The sequence below is a fragment of the Leuciscus leuciscus genome (genome assembly GCF_965113295.1).
Source record: "Leuciscus leuciscus genome assembly, chromosome: 7".
NCBI lineage: Eukaryota > Metazoa > Chordata > Actinopteri > Cypriniformes > Leuciscidae > Leuciscus > Leuciscus leuciscus.
In genome coordinates, this window is record NC_138731.1 from 20,797,909 (window position 1) to 20,818,748 (window position 20,840).

Here is a 20,840-nt window from a genome sequence, read left to right on the forward strand (position 1 = left end):
CAAAAAGGGCAAAGCAAAAACACTCCTTTATAGATTTTCCGCTACAGTTTCTACACAGTATTTACAATTTTTCATTTCTCATGGTATTTCAAAAACAGCCCCAAAACTGTATCTTAAAGGTTACGGTGTAATGGGAGAGCAGGGGAAATGGAGTAATGTGTGTGTGTGAATAATATTGATGTGTGTGCAGGAGGTTAATTAAAAGCTCCAGTCATTCATCACGGACCGAGGGCAGGCAGACGGACTGACCGGCCTCAAATCAATCACACGCTCTCGGCTCGCTGTACTGCTGATACTCACGCTCTCGTAGCTCACTGTGTCTTGACAGCTTTGCTAGACTAACTCTTGTCTTCTATTTTATTTTATTTTTTTTACTCCAAGTGTTTCACATTGTCTGAGCGTGTTAAGATTTGTTCAAGGCTGTTTCGGTCTAGTCTTGCCTGAAGCCTTGATAATGTTCATCTCACACTGAGTGGAGTGTTACCGCTTTAAGGCACTTGTCATTTGTGACTCCAGTAAGTCGCACTGTCTTATATCGGTCTATGGCGTTCACATCTTCTGATTCTCCGGCTCTTGAGGCTTGCATTAAGGGAGTCATTTAAACCGCTCACAGTGACATTGGTTTCACTCACTGAAGATCAGAAAGTTTGCCATTGTCTAAATCTATGTCAATTTGTTTTGTGGTTTCGTCTGGTGGCATATCTGAGTGTGAGGATGTAATCGTGTGCTTAGTAAGTAGGAAGTCTTTAGGTCTTGGAGGATTGTTGCATTTCTGATTTGAACAGAATGTTCTGGTGTTTATCTTGACTTTGAGTGTTCTGCACTTGCACAGTTTCTTGATTGGGTCTAGACTGGGAGAGAACAGCCTATCGACCAGACCAGAATTGATTTCCTTTTAAAAGTATATGATTGAGTGTTCAATGATTTTTTTCTTCCCCATTAGAGAGGCACTCAAGGCCAAAATAATTTATTATATTAATTAATTTATCAAGTAATTTGTACTTTTATTTAAATTTTACTTTGTTGTTGTTGTTATTATTATTACTATTATTACTATTATTATTATTATTAATTATATTAATAATAGTAATAATAATACTAATAATAATGATACTATAAAAATTATAATAATAATTACAAATAAATAAATGGTGGATACACAATATTTATTTACATCATTTTATAATTTTTTTTGTTGGAAAAAAATTTGATTTGCGAAATTTATTTACAATTAATTATTATTAATAATGTGTGAGTATATGTACGTGTATTATAAAAATTGGTGTATTCCCGCCAACTGTTTGTTTATTTATATATTATTATTATTATTTCAAATTGATTGCCATTCATTTTATTATTAATAATAGTGTGTATATGTATGTTGTAAACATTGTGTATCCCTGCCATTTATTTTATGAATAATAATAATTATTGTTCATTTTGTAAGAAAATAGGATTTACACCATTTATTTTATGATTTATTGTTAAGTATTATTAATAATAATAGATATAATAAATATATATGTTGTAAAAATGGTATATTTTCTATTATAAAGTACTTTACGATGATTGTGAGATAGTCGTAGTGACAAATTCCTCCTGCTCTGATAATGTAATAGTAAATCATATGACTTTGTTGTAATAGTCTAATTCAGCTTGCTAAACAACTGTCAGTCGATATCAGCATGGCAAATCATTGATAAGTTCATGTCTAAGCCAGTTATAAATTAATGTAGTTCTTAGCAGCAGTGAACACATTTTTATTTTTATTTTTTTCTTAAATGGTTGCATACTATCTGTGCCTATTATTTATGTTAAAACATGTTGCGTACTGGTCTAGATAATTTTTATATGGTATGTCTGTCATGAAAAAAGACTTCAGTAGAGTGCATAACTTCGTTTGCATGTATTTGGCCTGAGGCGGTACCACTTAGACACAGTGTATGCGTGTACGAGTGGGTAGCCATGGTAATAGTACGCAGGGTAAAATCTCCGACATTTGGAGGGATTAGAACGTCTGTGTGCTTCATCTGGAGTAATTAAACACTCCACAGTACCATAAATCAGCCCTCTTCAGGGCTAGCGAGATAGCGTGTGTGTAAAAGATAACATGTAAGATGAGAGCCCTGTTTCGTCACTCTCTTCCTTCTCTTTGTTGGGTTTAGATGGGGATTGTTCTTTTAAACTGATTACAGTGAGGCCTCCTTAAAATCTCACTTAATGCTAATTAAATAGGTTAATCAAGATTAATTAACAGCCATTCTTGCTTCTCAGCAGTGCTGCTGTCTGCTCGCTGCAGAAGCCGAGACGTGAAAAGCTATGCGATTTGATTACTGTACTCTCCCTCATCCAATCGCCATTAACCCCCAGCAGGCTCACTGCCCCATTGGTCGGGCCGCTTCCACGAGCTGATGAATATTCAGCAGGAGCTGATGGATGAAAATAATGGTGTTGGAGCTGGCAGGCCCAGCAGGAGCTAACACTGCACAGCCGGCCTGGACCAGAGAGGCCATCTCGCCTCGTCCAGGCAATTTAGCCGTGATCTTCCTCCCACAGGCCTCTGGGCCCCGCCACCCGTCATACTGCGGGATTCATCCCGGCCATAAATTCAAAGATTCCTAAAAAGCAATCGGCTGTGAAGCATCGAGTGAGGAAAAACGCTGTTGAAGAGATCCTGACCCCCCTGTGTGGTCCGTAGGTTTTAATTTATAGTCGTTTAGAGCGATAGTGGATGGGTATTGACTCTGCTCCCTGTGCTCTCCCCCCTCCCCCCCCCCGTGTTTTTGTTTTTGTTCTGAGGCTTTAATTTATCATCTGCTCAAGCGAAACAGACGTGAGCGATTTGGGAGGGACTCGTGAGCATGACTTTACTCTGGGCTTGAACTCTGATAATGGAGCCGGTATGATATGGTCACGGTCTAGCAGTGAAGGGAATGGAAGAGACCCCTCTCTCATTCCTCCTCTCTCTTTTTCTGGGGTTGAGACTTGAGGAAATGGAGCCATCTTAAATGAAGTGTTGAGTCAATAATAGTGCGTTGTGAAATCTTTTTGTGATTGCTGACAGGAGTCAGGTTGTTGTCGTGCGCAAATGTGTAGAATGATGCATCGATGAAAACCAGATGAGCGCTGTAGCTGGATTGCTGGAGTCTGGATGGCCTAGCAGTTCGCACATGTTCCTCTATGGCAAAAATCCTTATTTGAAGTACATTTTTCTGTGCATGTTTACCATTTAAACAGCTGTACCTGAATAGTAGAATAATACACTGTTAAAATTGGCTGTGTTTTCTCAAAACATGAACTGACGGGGAAAAGTGCAAGGGTGCATCGCTAGCGTTAGCATTAGCTATGAAATCCCAGCTCACAAGACGATAGAATTATACCAGCTCCCGCCGCGCTGTTCAGTTATAAAATCTTTATTAAAAATGATAAAAACTAATTTAAACAAATTAAACATGCATGAATGAATCAAAAATTTTTTTTAAAAATTGATCGCAAATAAATAATTTGCTCTTGTTACAACCCTAATCAAATATTATTCCTCTCTATCAGAAATCAGGTTTAAAAACTGTATTTTTCAGGTTGGTCCAGTTAATGTGTATTAGCTCCAGGTGATGGATGATGTCTTTACCAAAAATGTTATTGCCTTTTTTAACTGAAACTGTGACCGCCTTATTAACAGTAATTCCCTTTCACAAGTGGTACATCTCCTCTTTGAACTGTCTGTGATGTGACTTGAGATTTGAATGAAATGTGATCAATTATCATAAATGTGTAATGTTAGACTAAATGAAATGCGAATTAAATCCAGCAAGGTTCACATGCCTGTCAACAGCACTTCAATGGGAAGTGATCCTCCGAGTTCAAGCCGTTGATAAGTGTCTCGTGTCTGGCAGATGAGTGTGTGGGACATTTAGTGTAGTGGATCTGGACTGGACTCAGCACTCCAGGGCTCCGCTGTAAACAGAAGTATGAGCTGGCATGAGTTTTAGGGCTCAGGATGTGTGTGTCTGAGAGCCGCCAGACGTCCAGACAGAGAGGAGGGCTTTATTCTCACAGGCTTTTGTCTCAGTCCAAATCCTCTCTACATTGCAAACGCTCCTTCCGTCTTTCTTTGTCCACTTAAAAAGATCAGAGAAGTTTTGAAGGCCTGTGGAGAAACGCTAGAGTGTGACGACTGAAACCCAGGGAAGGTGTAAGTGCTCTGTTGGATTGAGGACCTTTCTTTGAAAATGCGCTTGATTTTAATTGGGCTGCCATGATACAGTAATGGTATCAGATGGTAATACCATGGTAATGATATTCGCAAGGTACACCAAAGTTCCTTAAAGGGATAGTTCACTTTGAAATAAATTTTTGGTATGTTTTAGCTTACCTCAAGGGCATCCAAGATGTAGGTGTCTTTTTTTCCGCAGTAGTTTCAATTTTGATATTTTTAGGTCAAACCGTTCTTGTCTGTCAGTCTTATAATGCAGGTCTATGGTCATCACCTCAAAGAGCAAGCACAGAGTCCAAATTAAAACAATTCCCCGTCGTCCAAATTAAACAATTCCCCATCGTAAGTACACATTGATGGCCTAAGACACGAAACGAGCGGTTTGTGTGAGAAAACGAACAGTATTTATATCGTTTTTACCTCTTATACACAGCCATGTCCGAGTGATCTGATCTGACGTGTACGCAGACTGGTGCATAGATATATACACACTAGATGTCGCCTTGTCTACGGCAGTTCATTGGAACGAATGTCTTTAAGGCGAATTCTAGTTTATATATCTATGCACCAGTCTGCGTACACGTCAGATCAGATCACTCGGACATGTCTGCGTATAAGAGGTAAAAACGATATAAATACTGTTCGTTTTCTCACACAAACCGCTCGTTTCGTGTCTTAGGCCATCAATGTGTACTTACGATGGGGAATTGTTTAATTTGGACGACGGGGAATTGTTTTAATTTGGACTCTGTGCTTGCTCTTTGAGACAGTGACCGTAGACCTGCATTATATGACTGACAGACAAGAACGGTTTGACCTAAAAATATCAAAATTGAAACTACTGCGGAAAAAAAGACACCTACATCTTGGATGCCCTTGAGGTAAGCTAAAACATACCAACATTTTTTTTCAAAGTGAACTATCCCTTTAATATAGTAAATAGGTGTCCAAAAACATAGTACAAGCAGGTTACATTTCTAACAACATGGTTGTTTTTAACAGACCTCGACTGAATTTGAATGTACAACTTTTACAAAGTTGTACAATCCCATTTTGATTTGTTTGAATTCATTTCACATTATTCCTCAGGTTTCCCCCAATATCAGTGGAGAAAATGGCAAAACATTCAGAAGGCTAGTATGGGCTTCATATTGTTTATAACCTCATTACTGAAATATATTTAAAATACGTAGAAGCAGGTTTTCTAGCGCATTATCATCAGTAAAAAGGCTGCAACTGGGCCTTTTGAACCGTATGCACTCATCTTCATTAATATGACTGAAATTTCTAAGATTCTGACAAGTGGCAAAAACCTTTGAAAGAATAAAACCTCCGTTTTTGAAATGCGCAGGTGACACGGAAAATGGCTTGCGTTCTGCTCGGCTTTGAAAAAAATAAAGGCGTAAAATTAATTGCGTTCATCCGTGTTTCTGAGTTGGATCTCTCCCATGTGTGAGAAAGAAAATAACTGTAATTAAGAAATTAGAAATGTAATTTCACAGAAATGCTTTTGGAACTGTGGCCCCATCTGAGTGCTCCACCTCTCCGTATGCGCCAGTTAATTAGCAAGCGCCGCAGCCGTCGAGGAAAAATGATCCTGATAATTTGTAAATAATAGTGTGGCGTTTTGTAGCTGTGCATCAAAGGTTTCCATCTTTTTCCTCCTCTAAGAGGCCTCCATATATCTTTGTCCTGCTTGTTAAGTATACCTTATAAATAATGCAGTGCTCATGTTAATTAGTGTTAATATAAATTAGTCCATTAAGCTTTGGGAAAATGTTCGTTTAATAAGGGCGGAGGAGAGGAATGTTCATAGCTTTCAGCAAATTGATTAGAAATCGGGAAATCGCTTTGTTTTAAAAGTAGTGGGGACAGTTTGGGGGGGGGGGATCCCAAACATGCTGGTAGAGATGTCACAATATGGTGGCTTTTAATATTAAAGGTATAGTGGAGGATCTTCCCGAATTTTAGATAAGACCCGCCCTCTCCACTTTGAATAAGTTTGATTGATCCACCAGAATGATTGACAATTAGGAGGACCAATAGTATAGGATATAGGTATTTTTGATAATAATGTATTGATCTGTAAGTTTGGAGTTTAATATTTCCCAAAAATATTCTTTGGTAGAAAACCAGAAGCTATGGTTGCTAGTAATTCACCATAAAAAACATGTGTTAACATTGTTTCAGGTATTATGGGAACGGGATGATATATTGGTGTATGTATATGAAATTGTTTCAGGTATTATGGGAACGGGATGGTATATTGGTGTATGTATATGAAATTGTTTCAGGTATTATGGGAACGGGATGGTATATTGGTGTATGTATATGAAATTGTTTCAGGTATTATGGGAACGGGATGGTATATTGGTGTATGTATATGAAATTGTTTCAGGTATTATGGGAACGGGATGGTATATTGGTGTATGTATATGAAATTATGAATGATGAGATATGAATGTCATTTTTCCTTTAAAACTAACATATTTAGCGTCCAAATTATTAACATCTAGGTTTGAAGGGATAGAGGGGTGTTTTTTTGACCAGGCCCTTTTAAGAAAAAAAACCACTACCTTTTATTTTGTGCTTTGAACCTGAAAACTACCAAAACTGCCAAAATGCCACCTTTTGATTCAGGCGCACAAAGACTCAGCACTGGGTTTGATGTTGGGTTGTTAAGATAATTCGGGTAATTGTCACTCATTTAGGAAATGAGTCCTATGACTAACTCTCCTCATTTCTCCCATTCTCCGTCACTGTGAATAGGTTGTATGGATTTTTTCCCCTCTTCTCCTCCCCCCCCCCCTTCATCTCTCGGCGGGGGGTGCTTGGAGGACCAGGGAACTTGTGGACACACCAGGACGCTGAGAGGCTGTTCTGTCAGGCTGACAGCCAGCCCGCTCCTCCCGCTGAGAATGATGATGGGGAGGTAGGGAGAAGGGAGCGCTGGGTAATTGGCCTCTTCATGAGTCTCCCCTGAAAATAGACATAATTCAGAGCAGAGAGAAAGTGCATGTGTGTGTGTGGACACCTTCATGTGGGGGACCGTGTGGAGTTGGTCTCATTTATGTTGGGCCCCACATGTTCATTTTCTGGAACAAAAAACAGCATGGATGAGGCTGAGAGCTATAATGAGAAGTATTATGGCAATTATCGAGAATGCCACATAATTTCATTCATTTCATCAGGCTCACTCTGTTGTTATTGGTAATACGGGCGGTTGTTTGTCTTGTATTCTTTCATAAGCAACTTTAAGATTTTTTTTGTTGTTGTTGTCATGTTCTCCTATTTTTCTTTGTAAGCGTAAATATTTAGGGCATACACCAAAAGGTTTGAGGTCGATAAGGTTTTTGAAAGCAGTCTCTTATGCTCACCAAGACTTTGTGTATTTGATCAAATACATACAGTAAAAACATTAATATTGTGCAATTTTATTACAATTTACAATAACGGTTTTCTATATTAATATATTTTAAAACGTAATTGATTCATGTGTTGGCAAAGCTGAAAAAATGATACGTTTTTGTTTAGGACTGTTAGATAGAAAGTTCAAAAGAACATTATTTAGCCTATCTTTTGTAAGGCTATGGATACATTACTGTCATTTCTGAATACAAGTATTGAGGACAAAAGATATATATACTGACCTCAAACTTTTAAATAATAAACTTGGTAATCTTGGTAAACTTGGTAAATAGTAACTTGCACTTACAATGTTGTTTTCAGTTCTTTATTGACTTTAGATGGGTCACTGTGTCTGTTGTTTGAACATCTTATGTATTCATTTTAAGTTTCATAAAACTACGATTTAACCTTTTGGTCAGCCGCAGAGTGACATTTCAATTCTGAGACTCTTTATTGCTTTCATAAATGTCTAGAACCTGCAGCATTTTAGGTATTCTGGGCATAATGTGTTGTCCCTCAATGTAAATGGTCTGTGGTCTGGCTGTACTGAACCATTGCCAATGAAAACTAGCTGGTCGCCATGGGCAATGCAGTGTAATGGCTTAGTGTTACACTATTGTGTTGGCTGAACCTTGTTTAACCCTGCCGTTGATTCACTGTATTAGAAGCACATGCAGCACAAGTATCATAATGCCGACATATCTTCTATTTTTACACAAGACGCAAATGCTGGAGATTATGACTGCATTCAAATCGAAATTTTATTTCAAGAGACCCCTTATAAAACAGCATGTTCCTCGTTAGTTGCTTCACACTAGGATGTTATGTTCTGGATGATTATTCGTCTTCTTAATCAACACAATGGAGCACATGGCTCCGCCCCCTTTGACCCGGTGTCGTCTGTGGGATGCGAGAACGGGGAGAAATACATTCCATCTAATGGCTGCGCTTTCAAACCACGCTGTTCATTACGCACTAATGGAGGGAGATGTTAGAGGTGAGCGGAGCATTATCTCTCGCTGAGAGTTCATCACACTAGAGTTCGGCACCGTGATTTTTAATGGCCGGAGAAATATGTGTCACGTCACCTTCACCGAAACGTCTATCTAAATCTTTTGAATTGCATTTTATGACCGTAACTTTACACGCTGAAGACAGGGACCGTACTTGACTTTTAGATTCAATTGTAATGTTCCATTACTTTGATTGCTTACGTCCCTGCATCTGGGGTAATAGCAATAAAAATAAGAGGAAATCATATTAAATGGAGGTTTTAATTCATTGTGCTAATTCACAGACCCATTTTGTGTTGGGTTTGCCAAAGGGAAGGTGTTTTTAATTGTGTTATGCACAATCCCGAGGCGGTGAAGTGGAATAATTCTTAAAGCTAATTTAATTTTCTGTGAATTTTAATGTTGTGCAGTTACTTTCACTACCCTGAAAGCGACTCAACCATCTGGTTAATGCATAGAGCTGCATTTACACCACAGACGTTTGAATCTCTTCCAGTAATGAATGATAAACATGTTAAAAACAGGTGGAAAGGCAGGTCTCAGTTGGGACTTAAAAAAGACCGCAAATCTGCCCATTTTCATTATATTTCCACTCCACTTTATTCTCTAGTTCAATTAATATTAGAGTGCTTGTCAAAAATCTGTAGTATTTGTTCATTTACATTTTTTTGTCAGGTTTAAAGCTGTTTTGAAAAGCCCACTATGCTGTTTTTGCGGTTGCGATATTGTGGTTTACTGGACCACCTCCTTTTATGATATTTAAGTCTTTAGATATGGCTTCAGTGTTTTTTTTTGCCAGTCAGTGGTCACCAAAATTTTGGAATGACATAAGTGTGAGTAAATGATGACATAATTTTCAAATATGATCAATAGTAATAGCACTAGCCTATATAGCGCTATTAGTCTTTAGAAAACACAATATGATCCCGCTTTGAAAGCTTACTTCTAACGTTGCGTCTGGTCTGTATGGACTTTTGTCACTGTGTTTTCTCACTGCCCCACTTGTCCCCTCTCTCCCCTTCATTAATGACTAAAATAATCTTTAAGTCACACTTCTTGAGAGCAGCAGGCAGGAGGTCTGTACGATGCATGTGACCCTGTACCAGCACACAGGGTTAATTGGATGACTGAATGAAATGTTAAAGGTAGACTCTTTATGGTCTTTCACCCTCAATTAAAGAGAAAAACAGCACCTGGGACCAGGCCGTCTACATTACTTTGAAAAGCTGGCTCTGTTGTTATTATATTCATCTCCCGATTGCTCTATCAAAGTAATTAATTACCCTAATGAATGGTTTCACCTGATTAGATGGTTGCCCATCAAAATTGCCAGTTTGAATTATCATCTCTGGGGTGTGTAAGGCATATTTCATATCAACAGTTCAAATGAGACCACTTCAAAGGAATTTTAAAATATGAGTTTATTCAAAAATTACAATTCTTTTATCGTTTACTCACCCTCGTGGCGTTGCAAACCTGTATGACTTTTTCTTATGTGGAACACACACAAAAAAGTTATTTTGAAGATGTGCTGGTTGCTATTTTCCATGCAATTGCTATAAATGTGGACTGGATCTTTCAAGCTTAAAAAAATATGCAATAAATGTATCTTAAAAGTGGTTTTTATGACTCATCTGCTGTGTCATATGACTGCTTTGTTTGAGGAACACGAACAGACTGAAATGTACTTCCCCTCCAGTGAGCTGTTAATTGCTACGACTGAATCATCGAATCATCAAATCAGATTCATGATTAAATCTTTTAAACCGCTTTTGTGAACCAGATCAGCGATTCAGTGAAACAATTTTTCCTCAAAAGGCAAAAGGCAGCTTGTTCATTATTCAGACATGGCTAGTTCGAACACAGCAAGCAGAACGGATGTCAACATTTTCAGTGAAAATTTTCGGTCCGTCTCAGTCATATAGCCGGTTTTATGGCCTTTTTTGTAATTTAAGAGCATGGTAGATCCAGTCCTCATTCTCTTTCATTCTTTTTTTTAGAAGTGCTCAGGATATTCTTCAAAAATCACCTTTTATGTTCCATGAAACAAAGAAAATCACACAGGTTTGGAATGACACGAGGGTGATTCAAATATGAATTTCCATTTTTTTTTTTTTTGGGGTGAATTATTCCTTAAAAGCTTACGTGAATTATATATCATGCTCTCGCTTGATTTCCGTAAGGGGTTTGTGGAAATTGAAGGGCATTTCTGTACTGAAATTATTTTATCACCTGTATTAAACCAAGGCTTTAGACAGACAGAACGTTTCAGGTGTGCGATGCTTTAGATGACAGCCCATTCAGTGTTCTTTTATTATGAAAGGGTGATTAAAAAGGCTTGGAAATGAAGGTTTAGTGTGGCTGAGTCCGGTTTAAACGTGGCAAAGAAAACCTTAGATTAACATACATTGACATGGTAATTTAACTCAGACAGCCTGAACCCTTTTAGTTACATGAGCAATGATAAGAGGGTTTTCTAATTGCCTGACCTCAGATAGATTGCCCTGAAGAAGCAGCCCATAATTCCTGTCATTCACCTTGAGGAGGGTGTGATTCTCTCGCCTGTAGGCTGAAACCTCACCCTCTGTTGCTGATCATGGACCAGTTTGATTTAAGGTTTCCTTTTTGGGGTTTTTGAATGTTAATACTTTGAAGTTTTGCACCTTTTACCTGTTATGATCAACTCACCAGACATTGATATTACTCAAGATATGCTTTAGACAGATGGGTGGACTTTGTTACCCAGGTTTGCTAAGTAGCAGTACCTTTAAAAATGTGAAATGGCATTTCCACTTCATTATGTCTGATCAGCAGACTAATTAAAAGAGTGCAGAGTGAAGGGTAACATCTAAAGGATCGCCCTCATTACCTTTCTCTGGCTCCCCAGGGACCCGGCTGCACTTTTTTCACCTTTTAAAGGACTGACTTAACCAGCACACAACCCCCTCTGTGTATTTAACGGTGGCATGTTTAGTTGGGCGGCAATGTGAGATAATTGAGGATGTGGTGAAACTTGCATTATATAGTCTAGTATAGTGCCAGCCAAACAAAGTAGTACAGGAAATTATAGACAGCTAAGTGCTGTTATTTTTTTTCTGTGAAGCTTAACATGATTTTTTTTTTTTTTTTTTGAAACTTCACGCAAGCTCTTTTTCATGACCCTGTATATGTTTTTTATTTATTTTTAAATTCATTCTTTTGTACTTCTTCAAAAGTACGGGGTCAGTGATATTTTTGTATGTTTTTGAAAGAAGTTTCTTCACTCATCACTCCAGTCTTCAGTATCACGTGATCCTTCAGAAATAATTTTAATGTTGATTTTGGTTCTCATGAAACATTTCTTATGTTATTATAATGTGTTGATGAATAGAAAGATCAAACGAACAACAGCAATTTGAATTTTTTTTATTTTGTAAAATGTCATTAACTGTCACTTTTTGATCAATTTAATGCGTTTAATGCCAAATAACAGAATTAAATAAAATCTTTCTGGTCATAAACTTTTGAATGGTGTATCTCACAACAAAAAAACAACAACAAAAAAATGGGTTTGGAACAAAATGATGGTGAGTAAATCATGACATAATAAACATTTTTGGATGAACTATCCCTTGAAAGCAAGTTATTTGGTTAATTTTGCATATATTAGACTGCGTGTGAGCAGACAAGTGTCTTTCTCTATCCGCTACAGTTGTAAACAGCTGGGTCATGCCGAGTGGTAAACGGGAGTTTTGTTCACCATGGCAACAGACAGCTTGTGTGGAGGCTAGAAGGATGGCAGGGTTAGGAGGCCCTCGCTGTAGACGGCTGTGAATAAGACAGATCATAATTACTCCATCTCTCAATTGTTTTTGTTTTTTTAATCACTCCAGGCAGTTTGCAGCATTTTATTGAGATTCATTTCATTGTGGCTCAGGTGGCGTCATGTCTTCAATATCCCTGGAAGAGTTTAGATCTACGCAAGCACAGAAATCCCTACAGTGTTTTTTGGGGTCTCAAATACCTGTTGTGTTTATTTCCCTTGTAGTGGTTGACCAATATTGGGTTTTAATTACCTTTATTTAGAGAGCAGGGTGGCTGAGATACAGTAATACCTATATTTATATTTCTTTGGCAGTTTTTTCAGCATTGTACCCCATGATTGCATTTAAAAGGGGTCATGAACTGCATTGTTTTATAATGTTTCCTGGGGTGCACTTAGAGAAACATTGTTAAGTTGACTGTTTAGTCGCTAGTTTGATTTACTGACACATAGACAAAGAACATCTGACTGTACATGAATCAATACTTATCAGAAATGACTGGTCACAGATCATATCACGCATTAGAACACGGTTATTTACATGTTGCGGCATTACTGTCGAGTCCATGTCGTAAAAGTCTGTTTGAAAAGCCTGCGCCGAAATTGCAACTGATTTACCAAAAAATCCATAGTGAAATGTACTGAACAAACAAATAATGCTCAACTGAGACTTTCACATTGTTGAAAATAAATAACTAGTATCCTAGTATTAGGATACTTTGGAAGGTAATTCTATTTTTAGTCTAGTGATCCTTTATCACTCTCCTCGTCATCTCACTAACACACCAGTGGGCGGGGCCAAAGTTAAGATGATGAAGTAGGCGTTGATTATCTTCTGTAGAGGCGGTCTTTCACCCATCTATAGCAACATTCCACAACAAGTTGTTCCCTGGGCTTGGTTACAATAAAAGCTGTTATTGGACTAACAAAGAATTTTTCAGTTCTGAAATTTACAGGATATTCTTATAGTATGATGACCTCTAATATGTTATCATACTATAAGGATATCCTGTAAATTTCAGAACTGAAAACTTCCTTGTTTTCATCTCATGGAAAGTAAAAAATAGTTACGCCTTTTATATGCGAGTAATGCGACACAGCGGGACAGTGTCAGTTTTGAAAAAGCACCAATCAGATGAGCCTGGGGGTGGGATAAACATTTTGAATGTATTGATTGTGGACATTTTACTTGGAAATTAAAAGGATAATCCACCCAAAAATGCATAATTTCCACCTTACCCTCCAAACCTGTATGACTGACTTTCTTCTACGGAAAAATAAGGTATTTTGAAGAATGTTGCTATCCAAATTGTTGGGTTCGCATTGACCACCATCGTATTTTTGTATTTCAATGGGAGCCGAAACTGCTTGGTTACCAACATTCCTCAAATGATGTTCTTTTATGTTCTGTCCAGTGTGAACGGCCCCCAAATCTTGAGGATCTCTTCAGTCTCATATCCACCTCTCCAGTCTCTCCGAATGAAAGTACACACGCTCCTCCAGAAAGACTTTGATAAAGAGCCCCAGAACGAGTCGTGGCCTTGTCTCCCCTTAGGGCAGAAGAGGAAGAGATGGAGAAAACAAAGGAATGAGTGAATAAGCGAGAGGGGCGAAAACAGAATGAAGGCAGATTCTAATAGTCCTAACTACCCAGAGGGAGTTTAAAAAGATATTAAACGTTTGAATAATACATTTGGAATACATATGAAAGGATATTAAAATGGATTTGCTATTAAGGCAGTTTCCAGGCAACATGGACCACTGGAAGCGGGGAGACGTGAAGTGGACTGCACTCATAGAATGCTCTGCCCTTTTTGAAGCATGAATACTGAAGCCAGCGCTTACTCTCTGAACAGCTGTTGGCTGTAATTTCCCCGCTCGCCTTGATCCTGATCCATAATTAATGCATCAATATCCTGATTACTACATTAAAGACTGTTGATATAAATGGATATGGAGAGTTTATTATGAGCTGTTAGTCAGCATATATTTTGAATGAGCTCTTTTAATTGGTTGTTTTAGGGTTCAGCATGTATTCATGAGCATGAGGGCGATTAGAGAGATTGCTCATAATATTTATAACACTTCACTCAGTCAGTTTTGGTTGGATCTTTATAAATATTTTACCTCAGATTGGTCATATGCTCTCTATGTGGCTCTGACGGGACTCGTTGTGCCATCTGCAAAACGAAATGACAGCAGTTGAGTGCCACATAACCTTCACATAACCCAAGTGTTTGCTTTGCTTAAGAGTTACTGAAGCCAAGAGATTTGGTACACATTAATGCAGCATACAGTTTCAACACTAGGATTAGGAAACAGCGGGCTGCGCATTTGGTTTGTGACAATACAATTATTTTGGATGCCTATCAAAGCTCAAGCTTGAATACCCTTACAAAAGTTATTCTCGGTAGGGATTTGCTAGGGCAGAGCAATAGCCCAGTCAACACCGGCAAAGTTATAATAAATAATTGTGGCTAGCCTAAAGCTTCTTTTGGGCTATAATCGCTCCATAAAGAACTGACCATCATAACTCTTATAGAAGAAATATACATTACACATGCATGCAGATGGGAATACTTGACATATTGCAAGTACACTGTCATATTTAATACACTTGACATGCTCTGGTGGTACTGAAGTGGGTGATAGATTTACCTTCAAATGTCTATGCCATATACAGTACATGACAGTTTTCGGGTAGGATATAAACATATCAACTTGCTTAGAGATTCTCTTTAAACAGTTGCTCCACCTTGACAGTTTTTTTACTGTAGAAAAACACAATTTGTGCTAATGTCCACTTAAGCGCCTCTGGTGGCAATGCTGAGAATGCAACATGATTTGCATTGTTACACCTATTCAGAATGCAGTGAAATTCACATTCATGTATTTGTGTAGACTGGTTTATGCCTTAAGGCAGATTTGTAGCATTTCTGAATTTTAAAATAAAGCAAAATGTCTACTGTGTTTTTTCATTTGGAGCTTAACATTTATTTTGAAGGGATGGTCCACCCAAAAATGTAAAATCTGTCATAATTTACTCACCCTCACGTTGAACTGTGTAAAAAATGTTGGTAGCAAACATCGGTTATACATGTTAAACATTTGTTTTACATTTTGCATATTTATAGTTTCTTATCATGACTTGCTCTGAACAGGCCTGTTTATTTTTGGTTTCGGAACAATTCATTCAGATATCCAAACATTTTTCAGACTATGACGAAAGTCCACCATTTGTCTTTTGGCACAACAAATTGTTTGCAGAAATATGTTTTTATGTCATTAGTTGAATCAGACTTGGCGTGAAGCCTGTATCTGCATGCCTACATGATATACGTGTGAAAAGAATCATTGTGTTGTTTCATGAGAAGGTCCAGGTCTTTTTAGACTGCTGGATTCATTAGCCCCCAAAGACACAACAATCATCTGACCCCGGAGGAGACACAGCACACATTCAAGGATTAGCACTGCCAAGGTCAGTGGAAACAGAGTTCATGTGAACCAGCATGGACAAACAACAGAAGTTTTTATCTCACTTATTAGGTCTTCTGCAGTTTAAACACGAAAATTGTTTTGACACTAGTGACCTGTTGGAGAAGTTAAACCTGCTCAGTGTTATTGGTTAGGGGGCCATCAGGGTGACCTGGTTGATTAGCATCAGGTGATACAGCGTACGTCTATTGATGGAGAGAATTCTTGGTGTTGACCTTTAGCACTCAAGTGTTTAGGCAGCCAAATCCATAACAGTATTATGTTCATATCCGCTCATCGATAGACTAACCACCCAGTGTGCTGATCAAACAGGCGGACTTTCTTTTCATGAACATGAGAAGATGTTTTGTTTGCCCTACTGTATTTGCACTCGAACAGCAAATAAGAGTAAAAGGCAAAGGGGAGGTTAATGACGCGCTGGTCTGAGAGTGGGGCCGTTAGGTGCTAATACTGCAGTGTTTGTTTATATCTGAGCAGCCAGACTGCCTAATGCCTCTGACCCCAGCTCACCTCCATCATTCTCAATAAGGGTCCCGCGCTGATGGGCTTTATGGTGCACACTTTGGTGTGAACTTTACAGAGTGTGAACTTCCACCAGAGAGAATGCTGTGAAACGGCTTTTGGTTTGTCTGTATTTGATGGGATATGAAGTGCAGTCTTTTTTACTGAATTGCTTAATTTAAGGTGTTATTTAATTTTTATTATTTTATTATGGCAATATTAGTTCTCAGCTGTTGGATGATTATTGTAGGGTTATTTATCTTGCAGTAAATGCTCACAATGAAGTTGGATTTGATTATTTTGCTTATTTAAAGTCCCCCTGTAGTGAAAATCCAGCTTTTAATGTTGTTTATATGTCTAGATGTTAGTGCTGGGCGGTATACCGGTTCATACCGAATACCAATGTTTATTTTTGTTATGATATGAATTTTTTATATACCGGAAAACAGGTGTTTGTCGCTTAAACAACATTCGGATCAAACGCGGCGTTGTGCAACACTGTTTGAGAGGGGGCCCTTTTCACTTTTGCTCAGTGGTGAGGGCACAGCTGTATGTGTTGCTAAGTGAAGATGGATAGGTTAAACTGCTTTTATTTACCCAAGTAAAGTAGAGTTTTTTCTCTTTAAAACTACAGTGAACCAAAGATGGTCTCAAAATCGCTGTTTGAAATCGCTGCCATTTCTGACGTCACAAACGTGTGATCATCAACAAGCGGATCTCTGAGCTGGTGTGAGTGAGTGGAGGCGGGGCTAATCTGCATATATAACCTCATATTCTAAATAAGGCAAGGGTGAAGTGTTACATTCATGCTAATATTAAGGCATGAAGAATGTTTTGTTTTTTTTTGAGGAAAAAACGTGTAATTTTAGTGATTTAAATATGAGTTTTAAGGGATACAATTATTGACTAGAGGGGGACTTTAATGGATGAGGTAACTATACACTGCCGTTCAACGGTTTAGGCTCAGTAAGAAAAAAGGGACAGTAAAGACCTTTACCTTTTTACCAATAGATAAATAAAGTAAATTCTGAAAATAAGCAGCACAGCGGTTTTTAGCATTAATAATGATAATGTTTCTTGGGCACAAAATCAGAATGATTTCTGTAGTGATGCTGAAAATTGAGTTTTGCCATCACAAGAATAAATTGCATTTTAAAATATGTTAAAATAGTAGGGGTGTAACGATACACCAATGCCACGGTTCGGTTCATATCACGGTTTTGGAGCCACGGTTCGGTTCGGTTCGGTTCTGTTTGCTGTGGGGGCAGGGTTCATGGCAGGGCACCAGCAATAATAACGCTAGATTAACTTTAACTTTATTAACTGAACTTTATACAGTGGCTTCAGCCTTTCTTTAGAGCACTTAGCACACCTGAGTTAACTAAAATGAAATAAATGCCTCCACTGACTAGTCAGAAATAAACTGCACACCTGAGTAGGGTTGCCAACTTCAGAAAAGTAAAATGCGGGACAATCGTGGTTCTTTATAGGAAAACAAGGGACACTCAAAATATTTGTACTGCATCGCACAATGTACATCATTTCATTGTCTGCAGACAGTTAAGTATTATGTTTAAAAGGTTATCAGACAAACACATTTGTATTGCTTAACCTATTTATGTACAATTTAATTCTAAAAATTATTGTAAAGTCATACAAACAAAATGTCACATTACAAACAAACCACCATTCAAAATAACAGCATTTATCTGAAATAGAAAGCTTTTTTAACATTATACATAGGCCTACAGTTCAAAAGTTTGAGGTTTGTAAGATAATTTTTTGGGGGAAAGAAATTAAAGAAAGTAATTGCCTACTTTTATTCAGCAAGGATGCATTACGTTAATCAAAAGTGACAGTAGCCTACATTTATAGTGTTACACAAGCTTTCTATTTCAAATAAATATCTTATGATCTTTACATTCTTCATAGAATCCTGGGGGGGAAAAAACAAAACAGTCTTAAACATTAATAATAATCAGAAATGTTTTGTGAGCATATTATTCCCTCAGGTAGATTACATGTTTTCTTGCGTGGCTGGATGTTGGACTCATGAACAATAATCACGTTGTTTGCATTCGCTAAAATTGATTTGCCGAAATCAAAACGTGGACAGTGAAAAGGAATTACCGTTAGCGCGAGACGAGTCCGGCTTGAAGCGGAAGCGACCAGACGGCAGAGGATTATGTTCGCAAAACAAACAATGATTTGTCTCAAAACGATGATTAAAAAATGCTGTGATATGTCATCATATTGGATGATGACAGGTGTCGGTGATTCGTGATCAGCACTGCTGCTGTTGCTGCTGTATCAGTCAGTGGTTGTGACCGGAGGGTCTTCAATCTCAATATGAGTTGCCATCCTGAAGTGCGTATGTAAACTCTCGAGCGTGATCGATCACCCAAATCACGTGACATGCACTTTATTTAGTAAATAATATTATAATAATATTTAGTAAAACTACAGCTCTTATTAGTTGTTAAAAGTGTACTCATTAATAACTATTTAATCAAATGTCAAGGAAGAAAAAAATAGTTTTGTGACAAAGTGATGTGAGAGTTGGGCCGGGGCAGCAGGGGGCGGGGCGCGTTCGGTTCGACATGAGAGTATCGCGGTTCGAACCGTGGCTGTTGTATCGCGGTTTGTCGGTTCGGTTTGAATATCGTTACACCCCTATAAAATAGAAATGTTATTTTAAATTGTAATAATATTTCAGAAAATTGCTGTTTTTAGTGAATTTTTGATCAAATAAATGCAGCCTTGGTGAGCATGAAGACTTCTTTCAGAAACATAAAAAAATAAAATAATAATCTTACCGACTCCAAATTTTTTAATGGTAAATAAATGCTAGTTGTTTTTTTGTTTTTTGTTTTTTTGTTCATGTAGGGGGTCTCAATATAGTTGTTTAGCTCTACCTATTTTCACTTAGTTTACTTGAGTGGTGCAGGGTAGAGTTCTCAACGGGTCGGGTCGGCCCGACAAACCCGACGGGACCCGCGGGTTCGGGCCGGGTTCGGGTCGAAAATATAAGCAAATGACTCGGGTCGGGTCGGACATCGGGCTTAATCTTTTCTGCTCAGTAAAAAAACAAAACATTTATTAATCATCGCTGCTGTCCACCGTAAAGAAAGTCTGGCTGCTGCGTGCAACATCATGAAGAGGGGCGGGGGCAGACCTGATGCCGCTGCGTGCACGCCTTTAGCCTGGAGAAGAAGATGGAGTTGGTGAAAAGTAAACTTGCCGCAGGTGAATTCACCGTCGCTACTAGCCTACAGACTATTTATATATTTAAAGTTTATTGTTTCAGTTGTTTGTATTGTTAAAAGGCGTGAACATTAAAGGTTGATTTGAATTCGCGTCTGCTGGTCATGATAATACGTGTATGAGAAAAAAAAATTCTGATGCGGCGTCGGACCGCGGGCCGGGTTCGGGCAGATAATTCATGTTGATGTGTCGGGTTACATCGGGTCCGGGCTTTAAAAGCCACGGGCCGGGTCGGGTCGGGTTGTAATTTTCAGGCCCGTTGAGAACTCTAGTGCAGGGTAATGTATTTTTGTATGCCAGCCTGCTGGAAGTTAGCATCAACCTGGTTCCCTCGTCAAAAACCCAATAGGCTTTTGGATTATTGCAGAAAATAAGGTCTGTGTGACCAAACAAAAGTTTATGATTCTTACACATTCATTGTGATAATCTTCACAAATGATCACAACTTTTATAAATTTTAAAGCCTAAATGTAAGTAAAAAGCTATATGAACTACACCACGGTCGCATTTCTTCACCATCACTAAGCTTCTAACGTTTTCAGTCTTTGTTTAAATTTTTTTTTTTTTTTGAAAGTCCGAGTTAAAGGTATAGCGGAGGATGTTTTACTTCCTGGTGGGTAGTCTAAACTATTGGTGCTCCTAATTGTCAATCATTCTGGTGAATCAATCAAACTTTTCAAAAAGTGGAGAGGGCGGGTCTTATCTAAAATTTGGAAAGATCCTCCGCTATACCTTTAAAATAGTTTGCAAGAGTGAGGCTGTGAAAGTGACTAGTCAGTAGACGAGTTTACCTGTTTGTCTGATGATGTTTAATATCCTGACAATCTCTCATTATCTACGTGTTAGCAATCACATAAGACAATTAAAATCTTAAAAAAAAAAATCACAAGTGGGTATTACTGATGTATTTTATATCGTGGAATAAAACATGAAAATATCTTGAGCTTGTGTTCACCACAGACTGTTTCAAGCATTTAACCAAAAATCCGTTCAAAAAACCAATTGACTTCAGGACAATGAAACTGGAAGTGCTAAAATGCTAACACGTTCCTGGGTTTTGGCCTACAAAAATGTCATCCCTGCACCACTCTGTTGTATGCAATCAATAAATTGTTTGGATGCATCTCTTAATTTTTTATTGGTT

The 20,840-nt window shown here is 38.1% G+C and overlaps 1 protein-coding gene across 2 annotated transcripts in view; it reads left to right on the forward strand.

Moving 5' to 3' along the window:
• Positions 1-20,840, forward strand: part of pard3bb (par-3 family cell polarity regulator beta b) — a 326,232-nt gene that overhangs the window by 27,734 nt on the left and 277,658 nt on the right. The window lies entirely within an intron of this gene.